This window comes from Rattus norvegicus, chromosome 17, assembly GCF_021556685.1.
Source record: "Rattus norvegicus strain SHRSP/BbbUtx chromosome 17, alternate assembly SHRSP_T2T, whole genome shotgun sequence".
NCBI classification, from domain to species: Eukaryota; Metazoa; Chordata; class Mammalia; order Rodentia; family Muridae; genus Rattus; species Rattus norvegicus.
Window position 1 is genome coordinate 7,386,519 of NC_141550.1, and position 13,387 is coordinate 7,399,905.

Below are 13,387 nucleotides of genomic sequence, written 5' to 3' on the forward strand. Positions count from 1 at the left end.
AGCTGGGCAGGGCTGACCTGGTGGGTGCTGGGGCCAGGGTGGGCTTGAGAGCCTCACCTTCGGGAGCTGTTGCTGCTTCCCTACTGCCCCTCCACCCCCCACCCCCAAACACACACACATACCATCGTTTGTTCCTCACTAAGACAATTCCCATTTTCCCTGTAGCAGACAATGCTGTCTTTAACGTTCCCATACGTAAGTCTATCTTTCTGTACATCTTTAATTACTTTATCTCTACCTTATGGAGTAAAATCCCCAAATTAAAGGTTAGAAACCGGATTGCTTTGTTCTATGTAAAACATTTTTGTGTGTACGTGCATGCATCTAGGTTTATGCATGTGCACCGTAAGCATGGGGGACTCAGCAGAAGTCAGAAGGCTCCTCTGGAACTGAGGTTATGGGTGGTTTTGAACCCCTATGTGTTGCTGGAAACTGCAGGTCCTCTGCAAGAACACAAAGGCTCTTCCTGCTAACCGGCACCTCCAGCTTTGGGTTACATTGTTTCCTGACAATTGGTTACAGTAATGCCTTTCGCCCGAGCAATACTGCTGGTGTGGTTTACAGAAAAGCAAACAAACAGCCTACAAACTCCTGGTTAGGCAGCTGCGACCACAACACAGATCAAGAGGCAGCACAGCACCAGCCACTCAGTCAAGAACATGGATGAGTCCTCCTGGGCCCCATGCCTCATCACATCTGGAGCCTTGTGACTCACACTTTGAGTCTGTCGTCTTTTACTGTGTAATCTTTTTTTGAGATGTGGCTGGTGACCGACGATCTGCATTTCCATGACCATCTAGCTGGCGTTCATGTGTGAAAATACCATAGTGACACACACCACCTCTTGTCCTGGCTGTGGCCACCGAGGTTGTTGACGCTTTCCGCATCTCACGAGAAGTTGAGAGCTACTCATGCACCTCTGCATCTTTCGGTATAGACGTTTCGGTTTTTCTGCGTTCACTCATACATTTGTTTAGATGGCGCTAGGCAGTTTATCTAAGTGGATGTGCCAGTGTGCACTTCTGCCTGCAGTGTGTGACATTTCTTCAGTGTGGCCCCTGGTCTCTTTAATAAAACAGTCATTTCCAGCTCAGCAAGTGTGGTAGTGGGACAGTAGGACCATACTATGATTTCAGTTCTTACCGGGTGTCTTTCCGCCGGGCGTCTCTAGAGAGGTCCCTCTGGGACTGCTTATCTACTTTCTCTGAGTCGTTTCTCTTATGACTTTTTAAGATCCAGATAGGGGAACTGCACTGTTCATATGCAATGCACACATGTCCTCTTTACACTTTGTGGTTTGCCATTTTATCCCCCCCCAGTGGCATGTTTGATGAACATAAATTTGCAATTTTATCTCCTAAATGTTTTATTTACGCGCATGCCGCATGCATACGGTGTCTTCAGAGTCCAGAAGAAAGTGTTGGATTCTCGAGCTGGAGTTTCAGGCTGGTTTGAGCTGACCAGCGTGGGAGCTGGGGACCAGAGTTGTACCCTCTTCGAGAGCTGCAAGTTTCCCTAACTTCTGCACCCTCTCTCCAGCCTCGGAAATCCATAATCTTAATGAAGAACAATTTATCAAGGATTTTATTACAGAGCATATTTTACTCTCCTTTCTCTCGATTCACAGATTGAAAATACTAAATCACGGGAGGGCTGTCAGGTGCTGCGATTTAAATGTGAGCGTTTGACTCCAGAGCCCAAATCCCTAAATAGTAGGCTATATTACATTTTTAAAAAATATTTACGCATATTTGATGAGGGCTTCATACATAATCCGTCTAAAGTATATGTTTTCTTTTTATTGGCATATATTCATTGTACATGGTGATGGCTCTCATAAAGTAATCTCCTTCAAGAGTGGCTTGCATTCTGAAACATCCCCCACTCCCCCTTTCTCCTCTCTTCCCTTCCTTCTCCTTGTCTCCTTATTATGTGCACTGTGTGGGTTTGTGTGTATGTATGTGTGTGTTTGTATATGTGTATTTGAATGTTTGTATACATTTGCATGGTTTTGTGTGTGTGTGTGTGTTTGTTTCTCTCTGTGTGTTTGTATGCATATGTGAATATATTTGTGTGTGTATGTGTGTGTGCATTGTGTATGTGTGTGTGTGCGTGTGCATGTACACGTGTTTTTACGTAGCTACAAAATCCTAGGAAATAAGAGAAAACCTAGTGTTGGTTCCTTTGAGCCTGGCTTACTTTGCTTAATGATCATCAGTTACGAGAGTTTTCAACCATGACATCATTTCATTCTACTTATTAATGACTGAATAAAGCTCTATTACACATATACATATATACATACATGCACACATATAATTACAGGTATGTATATGTATGTGTATATGTAATTTACACACATATATAATCAGTTTCCTTATCCATTCATGTTGACGGGCATGTAGGCAGACGGGCACGCAGGCAGACAGGCACGCTTGTCTGTTAGGAACAGCGGTCTGCAGTACACATGGATAAGCAGGTGTTTCTGTGGTATACTGACTGAGAATCCCTCGGGCCTGTACCCAGAGGTTGCAGGGAAGGGTTGTGTGATAGTTTGTATTTTTAGTTTTATTTTTTAGGAATCTCCATACCGGTTCCACAGTGGTTAAACTAATTTGCACTCTCACCAGCACTGAATGGGCTGCCTTCTCCCTGAGGCATTCCAGGGGTTCATTTGTTTTCATTAGGACGATCTCAGGGAAGCTCCGTTTGCATCCCCCTGCTGGCTAAGGATGCTGGGCACCCGGAAGCATGGTGAAGACTCATTTCTTCAGTGTTACTGTGTTTCATTTTTCTCCCAGAGGCGTGTGTCTAAATCTGTGAGTCTGTTCCTTCGTCTACTGCCCCTGCTGGTTTGAGTGCTGTGATTGATGCTGGCTGTCCAGGGCTGCACCTCAGGCTCTTCTGCTCCTCAGAAAAACTTCTCAGGCTATACTCATCTCCTCACTCACCATATACATTTTCATGTTTATCGATTTCCACAAGAAGATGTATGCAATCAATATATTTCTAAGGTTTCATTATGTATGTATGTATGTAAATCAAATTGAAATAACTTATTTAAAATAGCCATGTAATCTAAGGACATGGAAGAATAGTCTATGTATTTCTTCTTTGAACTATGGTGTTTTCTGAGTAGAGGTATTACGTAACTTTCATTAAAATCTTACCTAATATATATCTTCAATGCCACTGTGAATATGTTCTGACATTTGGTTGCCTAATTATTTATGGGATGCCTGTAGACACAGAAGGAACAGTGGGCTATTGACCCTGTGTCCTGTAATCATCATGGGTCATTTACACCTAGTAATTAGCAAGCATGTTGTCTACACGCCAGATTTTTAAGTTCTTCCTCTCAAACCTTTATGGCTTCACCTCTTTATTGTCCTGCATTTCCCAGTCTAGGATTCTCAGTCCATTTCATATAAACATGTAGATGCTTGAAAAAAATAATAAAGTTTCTTTAGAGATCTGAGAAACATAAATGATTTGAATTTTATCATTTTATCTTTTGAAAACATCATGTGACCCTTTTTGTTCTGTTCATGTTAGTGTGGTGAACCACACTGATTACTTTGAAAATATTTAAGACTCTCGAGCCCCTGTTTGACAGATAGACACATAGAGAAGAAAAAGAGAGAGAAACAGAGAGACAGAGAGAGAGACAGAGACAGAGACAGAGTTTAAATAAATGCAAGCAAATAGAAACAAGTTACATTTCTTTTGCTGTATTATTTATAATTAATCTATATCAATATTATAATCTTGTATATAATACTATATATTAATATAACGTATAACATGTATTGTAATACATACATTTATATTTACACGAATCTTGCTGGATTCTGCTTGCTGACATTTGCATGGTCCATTCTTCAATGGTTATAAGGTCTATGGTTTCTCTCGCTTTGCAACATCCTAAATTCGGCCATGTTCTCAGTAATGTAAACTATACTGTAAAGTGTCTAGCATGTCCGACTCCAGTGTCTTCTGATGCTCTCTGTCCCGCTTGGGTCAAGCTGTCCACCGAGCCTGTAACACGGTCAAACAGCTCAGAGCAGCAGAAACTGCACTCTTGAGAACAGCTAGAAGGAAAACCATTCCCAACCGTGGCTGCTATCACCCATCACATGATAGACAAGGACCTGTCTTAGGCATAAGAAGCCAGAAACCCTCCATGATGAGAGAGTTCTCTTCCTCTCTCCGTCCAGAAGTCTGGCTTCCCCTGAGTTTTCTGGTGGATGTTGTAAGCATCTGCTTGGTGTTCACGCTCTACCTGCTGCTTGCTGTGTATTCTAGGTCTGTTTGCTGTCTGCTTAGCAAGCTCACTCATTCAAAACCAAAAGTAAGGCTACTGTAGCTCTTTCTGGAGGGAAGATGGATGTAAAACTGTTGGCGATACATTCTTACTCTTGATCCTTACTGAAGTTTGGCATCCATCTGACCTCTGATGATAGTGTATCTTTCTCTTCCTTTCCTGGGTCACTGGTAACAGTACTGTGTTGTTAATATCAGAGGAAACAATACTGACTTTGCTCAGTCTGTTCCTCTCTCTAATTCAATCATTCTGCTTTTATTTTTATTGTTTCATTTTTTTCTTCTTTCTCTGGGGTTCAATTGCCCTTTTCCACCGCTGCTTGAAATAGCTAAATTATAAACACTTTAGGCTCCCTTTTACTAAAATACACACTCAGAATGACACTCAAACCTCTAAATCACCAGCCATATCTCAAAAGCTTTAATATAGTATTTTATCACTTGTTTGTTTTTATTTTTATTCAAATTCCTTTTTCTAATGAAATTTTAGAATATTGCCAAATTTCTACCTACATTAAAATTCCCTAATGATCTTTTTATTACTTATTTTAATTTAACATAACATATCAAAGACCATGGTAAGTGTACTAAAGTGCCATTTTAATATAAAATTTCATAAGTATGTATGGACTTATTTGTGTACATTTAAATTCCCCGACATAGTATTATTAAACACGATCTCCTTTCAGCTTAAGGACACTTTTGCCTCTTACTCTCCCAAAGTTAAATAAAATTCTGGTTTAGTTCACTACAAACTTCAGGGTTTATTTCACTTTTTTTTTCACTTTGAAATTTTTATGTACTCACAGTATATATTTACTTGAAGTCTTGATATTGCTAGATATGCTAAATAGATATTTAAATACTATTAACATGCCCGTCCCTGTGCTCCTGGTAGGACAGGAGCTGTGTATTCAGATCCCCCAAGATCTACCCCTGCTGTCTACACCCGGTGGCTGGGGAGATAAGATCACAATTGTACAGTTTGGTTGATTACGAGGCTCATGTTCTTAAAACTTTGAAGATCGTTTGAAGTTCTGGGTACATTATTTTCCTCCAGCAGGGGTTTGAAGATAACTTCTGGAAGGCACATCACCACAGTGCAGACAGGCGCCGGCTTCATTTCTTCCTTTTTGAAGGTTGGCCTAACAGTACAAAGCTATATGGGACTGGGTGGGGGTGGAGGGGTCAGCCGCAAATTCAGGGTCATTTGTTAGGCCCCTCTTCTTTCTTGGGAGTCTCTGAAACCTGATCTCTTCCATCCAATGAGATTACAGGAAAAAAGCCCCTCCCTGTGTTCAGGAGTGACCCCAGGACTGTGAGATCCAACCCGGAGTGACTGACAGTTACACGCTGTATAAAAAAAGTGACCACACTCTGCAAAGAACGCAACTGGAAACTAAACTAAACCATCGAGCAGGCTTCAAGTGGTAGAAGCTGGAAGAGAATTTCTCCGAAACCATCCTTGCCTGAACTGTGCCATCTGAACAAGCTTGAGACCCATAGCACTGGAAATAGCAGGCACGGCTAATGAATAAGTCGTTAATTAATTAGCAATGAACTATGATTGTGGAATAAATATTCCAACAAACCACTGTGCCGCTCACTCATTGAGTCTTGTATCCAACAAATATTGATTTAGGACAAAACCAGACCACTTTCTGCAGAGCGCTTAGGAAGCACAGATGAGCGGAAGTGGGCAGAGGAAGTGAAGGGGGGAATCTCCGTTTGCCCCTGGGGGATTCGAAGGGCGTGGGAACAATGACCCAATAGAGAACCGGCTCGTACGTCTCCTCAGGAACCTCAGAGAAAACAATCTGAGGGAAGAATAGAGCATGTAGTGAATTTTACCCACAGGCCCCTAGGAAATGAGTGGGTAAACTGATTAATACTTGCTGTGGCTAATTTTGGCAGAATGATGTAGTTTCTTTCTTTCTGGTAATCAGTTTCCCTCCTGTCCAGCCGCTAATGGCGCTCACTGAATTTTGTCTACCTGCGTTTTGGTTGCTGTGGCTGAGGTAGTGTTGTGTGTCAGCCGTGACCCTGAGTGGATAAGAAGAAACGTCTCAGGTTCAATTTCACCCAGAGACGCTAGAGGGCAGAAGAGTCACACGCATGGTGCACTTCCTGTTCAGACTCAATGACCTTTCTTTCTGCCCAGGTTGGTTCTGTTCTGTACCAAGACCTCAACACCTCCGACCCGGGTCAGTTTTGCAGCCACTTCCTTGCCCTTCACCCCAACCAGGGCGAAACCACGGCGACTGTTTCCACAGCTGAAATCCGGAACTCCTGCCGTGAAAACCTGAGGTAATGTTTGACACCGAGGTTGGTGGGGAATCCTCGGTGTGGGCTTGTTACAAGCAAGAGCCTTTGGTGTCTGATCAAAGCCCCTTCTGAATCGATTCGTGTACCAAGGCAGGGAGCAAACAAGCACACTGGGTGTTTATTTGTGTGGCGCTGACAGGAAGAAAGCCTAGACTAAAACCTCTTTTCCCGATGCCAGGAAGACCCGACATCCCTTGTACTGACAGCTAACGCCCCCACCCAGCCCCGCCCCTGTGCCTGCAGAGATTCTGAAACTAGATACCTCAGTGCAGCTACAAGAAGGAAGGTTCTAGAAGTGTCCACATTCCCTCAGCACTATAAAAGAGATAAGACAGAGCAGACTTCAAACGCAGGAGCGATGGCTGATTCATGTGCAAGAGGTGCTATGGATGAAGACTTACAAGGGATTGACAGGGCCCCTTGACCTATGTGAGGGGTTAACTACTTAGTGGATACATAGTTACAGATGGGTGTGTAAAAGTCTCAGGACCGGAGCTGGAGAGAAGGCTCAACAGTTAAGAGTGTTTCCAGCTCTTACAGAGGACCAAGTTGGGTTCCCAGCATCCAAGTCAGGTGGCACAACTATCTCTAATCCCCTCGTCTGGTTTCAAGGGCTCCTGGGCTCAAGGGGAGACCCATACATAAGCATAATTAAAAATAAAGTAAAACTTTTAAAGATATAAACACATGTATGTCTCATGACAAGCCTGCGTCAAGATTTACCCACTGCGAACCCTCTGTCTAGCTTTTTAAACGGAGATTCTGGGTTTGCTGGAAGATGATTTAAGACCAACTGGCTTCTGGATTGTTCTTAGCGTTATTCCTGTAATGTGGTCAAGCCATCCATCCAGATCCAGTTTGCTTTAAGTCCAGGGTGGCTATGGTTCTGAGACATGTAGTATTGCTGCTCTCCCAGAACAGGGTTTGGTTTATGGCCACTCATTCCCTTCTTCCTTCCCCCATGCAACTGCCTCTCAGTGTTTGCCAATTAGCATCTAAGCCCAGGCAATATCCCCACCTCCTGCCCTAACCAAGGGAATATGGTTTTCAGCTTTTCAGCTACCCGAGTCAACCAGAGAAATACAAAGGAAACGGCGGATCTTACATTCGCCACAAATCGGACAGTAAGGGAGCCACTTTGTGCACAAGACTGGTCAGTCCTCAGAAATAATTAGAGAGTTAATCTCTCTAATTATACAGTTGAAGAAACACGGCGTTAAGATGGGCTTCAGAACAAAGAACACTAAGCTTCGATGCCCCAGAATTCCAAACCAGATGTGTTCCAATTCCAACATCTACTTTTCTCCGAACGCAATGGAGACTTTGATCACGGAAGCTGGGTATCAATTTACAGAGAACCCAAGGCAAAGGGGCCGGACAGCACATCCTTATGATGGGAAAGCTTAGTTAGACTCCATAATGTGAATTCAGGAAAGTCAGAGTTGTAAACCAGAGGCATGCTGGTTTAGTAATATTGGATCCCAATGTTGCATGATGCCGTGCTTTATAGAGCATTTTACCAGTTTTATTTCCCTTGCAGGTATCCGAGAAAACAGGAAACGTGCTGTCTCGAGATTGGGCTATGTCTGTGTGAACCTGCGTATAATGTGATTTGGCTTTATCACTTCCCAGAAGGAAGGAAATGCGAAAGTGGAAATCCCAGAAGACATTTTCCCCATGTTCACGACAGGAAAACGGCTCTTCTTAAGGATGAGTTTAAGGCATTTGGTACACGAAGCCTTCAAGTCAACATTGAGAAGGGAGGGGTAGCCACATTGGGCTATACTTGGGGACTCTGGGGAGACTCTAATTTGGCAGGAAACTGAGTGACACTTGCCTGTGTGACTCTTGTTTCATTTAGCCAAATAACTTGTAAAACCAAATCTACACACTGGTGTTACTCATGGGCACCAGTCATCTACCCTTGTGACTGTGACCCGGATCCTAGCCTCGCCTAGTGGCTCCTTGTGCCCTGGGCTTCCTTCTATCCTGAGCCTCCTTGTGGCCCGAGATTCCTTCCATTCTTCTCCTATGGAAAGAACACGGCACAGACTGAAACCCAAGCATTTCCAAAGTCTTGAGCTCTTGGGGAGACCATTAAACCCCACATGTGAGTTAAGGGTAAGGCAGAACAGACAGAGTCAGGCATGGTTACATCTCTCTTGGACACTTTATCTAGTTATTCCCTAATTTAAATCTTGAAAAAGAAACCCTTTTCCTTTTATTGAAAATAGATTTTTCCCCTTATACAATATATCCTGATTACAGTTTCGCTTCCCTCTACTCCTCCCAGTTCTACCTGCCCCATTTCTGCCTCTCATTAGAAACCAAACAGCTCTATGGAATAGTGATAATATAATGTAACATAATATATAACGTAATGTGTAACATACAAAGCAAAATCCATTGGAGTTGGACAAAACAAACTGACAGAAGGAGAAGAACCCAGGAGAAGGCACAAGAAACAGAGACCTGTTCATTCTCAAGCTCAGATATCTCATTTAAAAAAACATTGAACTGGAAGCTATAAGATATATGCAAAGGACCTGTAGGGTAAAAAGAGAGAACAAATATAATAAAATAAAAATAATAAATAATAAAGTAAACATTTCTAATAGGAAGAGCTCTGATCCAACGTCATGTGACAAGGACCTTCCGAAGATGTTCTTGAGTTTTTTCTCTGTTGCAGTCTACTGCTAGGCCTGCAGCCCACCCTTAATGGTAGCTTATTTCCCCAGCAAATCTCCCTTGGAGGAAGCTAAATTTTTATTTGCGAGTGATTCTCAATGAGAGATTGCTTCTGGTTTAGGGATGGGGGGTATGTGCCCACTTCTCCCTTCAGCTCTAGGGCCCCAACTGCTGCAGACTGGTATAGGCACTGAGCATGCTGTCCCAGGTCCGTTAGATCATGTGTGCGTTGGCCCTGATTTTTTTTTTTTTTTTTGGTTCTTTTTTTTTCGGAGCTGGGGACCGAACCCAGGGCCTTGCGCTTCCTCGGTAAGCGCTCTACCACTGAGCTAAATCCCCAGCCCCGCGTTGGCCCTGATTTAAAAGGCCTTATTTCCTTATCTCCATCCCTGTGGGTCTGCATTTCCACCTCACTCCTGAGGGAGGCGCTAGGCTGCGTTTCTTCCTTGCCCGTGCAGTGCAGGCCATCTAGCACACTGCTCAAAGGAGGCACACAGTCTAAGAGAGGGGTCCCAGCCCTTGTTTCTCTGACCGGGACTGGGATGGAGGCTGTGTTTCTCACTCCTGTGAAGAGTTGGGAACAGGCCCGTGGGCCTACGGTGAGCCTGGGGCAAGGGGAACCAGCTTAGCTCTGAGTAAGTGCCAGAAGCTTAGAGGGGTTGGAAGAATCTTCTGCAGGAGACTTAGGAGTGGCTCTGTATGTCAGAGGTCTCCCCTGATGGCGGTCCTTGATGAAGGAGACAGTCCTTGCTTGTCCAAATTACCCACAGCACATGAGGATGCGAACTCAGGGTGAACCAGAGATTGGATACCCTCTGTAGGAAGGGATGCTTAGAAAGAGGGCGCATTAGCTAAAACGTCAGGGCCTATCTAGGTACCTCATTAGCATGGAGAACTCTTAAGTTCTGGTTGTCATGGTTCTCCTCTTAGTCAGGTGTCGTGATCACGTGTTCCAGGACAGGAACCTGGCCCTAGCTAGTTCAAACTCCTGCTGTTCTCAGTCGTGAGTTGTATCGGGATTCTGAACATTGCTACTACCTTACCAGTTCTGTCTGGCGGCACAGTCCACCGCCCCACATTATTACTGTCCAATCATGGCCTTGACCTAACTGGTGCCAGCCCTCACCTGCATCTAGACATCAAGCCACACAGAAGGAAGCTTCTCTAACAACGGGTGACAAAGGCACTGATGTGTGATTATAGCAGAATGTCGTTCGGAGTCATTGTATTGCTTCTGCGGTGTTTGGTTTTGACATCGGTTCCTGAGCTTTCTAGTCGTCCAAGCAGTATCTGGTCTGGCTTCCGTCTTGTGATGTGGGCCTTAAGTCAAATCAGATACGGGCTGGTTACTCTCACAGTGTTACCATTGCCCTAGCGTCTCTTGAACACAGGATGCCATTGTAGATCAAAGAGTTTGTGGCTGGGCTGATATTTCTCCTTTGGTGGCACACAGAGTGCCTCCTTGGACCAACGACGAAGCTAACGCATGGGAAACAGAGGCACTGTGTAGCCACCAGACCGGCTTCTCCATGATCAATGAGTTGTACAGGGGTTCTCGTCAGCAATAGGACCTTGCATCAGTTGTTTGGGGGCTCCACTGGACCACCCTGGTTAATAACTCAATGAGATACAAACCCAAATTCTGGTACTGGGAGCTTCCTTTGGTGACAAGAGATGTCCAGTGGGGGTTGAGGGGGGTGATCTTCGCATTGTTTAGAGATTTTGTTTAGTAACTGGAGACCTCATTTCTGTTTATATTTGAGGAAGCTTCTACTATGTTGGGTTTCCATACCACCCCTCAAATGGCCCCAATGCTAGCTGTCTCCCTGTTACGGTATAATAGAAAAAAGCATGCGTGTCCTAGTTCCCTGCTGGCTCTAGTTGTTTCTCTGTCAGCCGCTTCCACACACTATCCCCTTGGCGGGTTGTTACCACGCCTGAGACTCACATCCTGTTCCACAGGCCGAACTAGCATGGCCCCATGCCACATTAGCCCCAAGCACTCTATAGCTTAGCAGGGCTTTCTGTCACGGACTCTGTTCACACTCCCAACAACCCAGTGAAGTCATTACTCAGCAAACTGGAACCCAAAAACCAGATTGGTGTGTTACATGCTCAATGTACAATCCATCCACACAACTAACTTAAAACCAATCGATCAAGATATAAACCGCCCACCTAGATAAAATATAATTTGCTCATCTAGACATATAAAATCCTGTACACGGCCACCCCTTAAGAACAGTCATAACGACCTGTAAATGTGCAGAGAGGAATCTTAACATCCGCTGCCATGTTCTCTCGGCCACTCTCTCCTCTTGCTCCAGTCTCCTCTCCTCTCTAAAACTTTTCTCTCGCCTGTCCTTCCTTCTTGTCCAATGACAGGCTTCGTTCTATCCTGTACCTGCCTTTACCTGCATAATGATGTCAATCTGCCTCTCTCAGCATTCACACACCCTCCTGTCCCCTCTTCCCTCCTCTCCACTGAATCCCATCTAAAGCTGTAGATGATAATTCCATTTCCCAGGGAGACCTATATGCCACCGCCTGTCACTTACCCTACACCGAACCTCTCTGGTTCTACAGATTGTAGCTTGTTTATCCTTGCTTTAACAGCTAACATTCACATATGAGTGGGTAATGTCACATTTCTCTTTCTGGGTCTGGGTTATATCACTTAGTATGATTTTTTCCCCTAATTCCGTCCATTTACCCACTAATTTCGCTTTTTAACTTATGAGTAATACTCTACTGTCTAGATGTACCGCATTGTCTTCCCCCATGTGTCTACCCAGGGGCGTCTGAGCCGTTTCCAATTTCTGGCTGTTATGAACAGAGCAGCAGTGACATGGTCGGGTAAGCGTCTCTGTGGTGGGATGGAGCTTCCTTTAGGAGCGCGCCCGGGAGTGGGACAGCTGGATCTGGCAATAGATCAGCTCCCATCTTCCTGAAGAACTGCCACACTGATTTCCACAGTGACTGTTCAAGTTCGATTTACCGCCAGCAATGGATACCATGTCTTCCGCTGCCTCACCAGCATGGCCTATCCCCGTGAGACTGACCGCAGCCTTCTGCTGGGTGTTAGATGAGGCTCAAGGCTGTTTCCATCTGCGTTCCCTAGTGGCTAGGAGTGACGAACACTTCTCCTCAGCCATCTGAATTTTCTCTTTTGAGAATTCTCTGTCTAGATCTGTAACTCACGTTTTAATGATTGGATTGTTTTCTTGATATCTAGGGTTTTTGTTCCGAGTCCTTCATATATTTTTTGTGTATCAGTCCTTTTCCAGATGTGTAGTTGCTAAACGTCTTTTTTTTTTTTTTTTAATTCTGTAGGCTGCTGGCTGCTTGTCCAATGGCTGCTTGTCTCTTTGCCGTACACGAGCTTTCCAGTTTCACAAGGTCCCATTTATCATTGGTCTTAGTGCCTGTACGAATGGCGTGTTCTGTTCAGAAAGTCCTCTCCTGTGCCAGTGAGCTCAAGGCTGCTCTGCGTGTTCTCGTCCTCCAGGTTCAGAGTCCAGGCCTTTGGAGCTCTGTGCAGGGTGATGAGTACGGATCTGTTTGGATCCCGCTACATGCAGCTATCAACTTAGCCCAGCACCATTTGTTAAAGATGTTGTCTTTTTTTTCCCCCCAGTATATATTTCTGGCTCTCTTTTTTTCTTTTTAATATCAAAACTCAGACGTTCACAACTCTGTGGACTTGTGTCTGTGACTTCAGTTTAATTCCAGTGATTGGCATGTCTGTTTCTGTGCTAACACTGTGCTATTTTTATTATGATATTCCTGTAGTACAATTTGAGGTGATAACTCCAGTGGTTCTTTTATTACTCAGGGTTGTTTCAGCTACCGAACATCTTTATCTCAGGGCTGGAGAAGCTGGCTCAGCAGTAAAGAGCACAGGGTGCCGTCATAGAGGCCCCAGACTTGGTTTCCAGCACACACACAGTAGCTATCATGACTGCAGGTCCAAAGGGTCCTGTCTGGGATTGGTTCTAATGCTTGGTCTCATTGCAGCTCCCATGGGTGGCGTGGGGTGGTGTGGGGGAAC

At 44.5% G+C, this 13,387-nt stretch overlaps 1 long non-coding RNA gene across 1 annotated transcript; it reads left to right on the plus strand.

Annotated features, from left to right (window-relative positions):
* The first annotated feature begins 6,069 nt into the window (after nucleotides 1-6,069).
* On the plus strand, nucleotides 6,070-9,269 carry LOC147999965 (uncharacterized). Its single transcript, XR_015641997.1, has 3 exons — nucleotides 6,070-6,199; nucleotides 6,485-6,630; nucleotides 8,189-9,269. It is a non-coding gene; the product is annotated as an uncharacterized LOC147999965 (long non-coding RNA).
* Nucleotides 9,270-13,387: the final 4,118 nt, after the last annotated feature.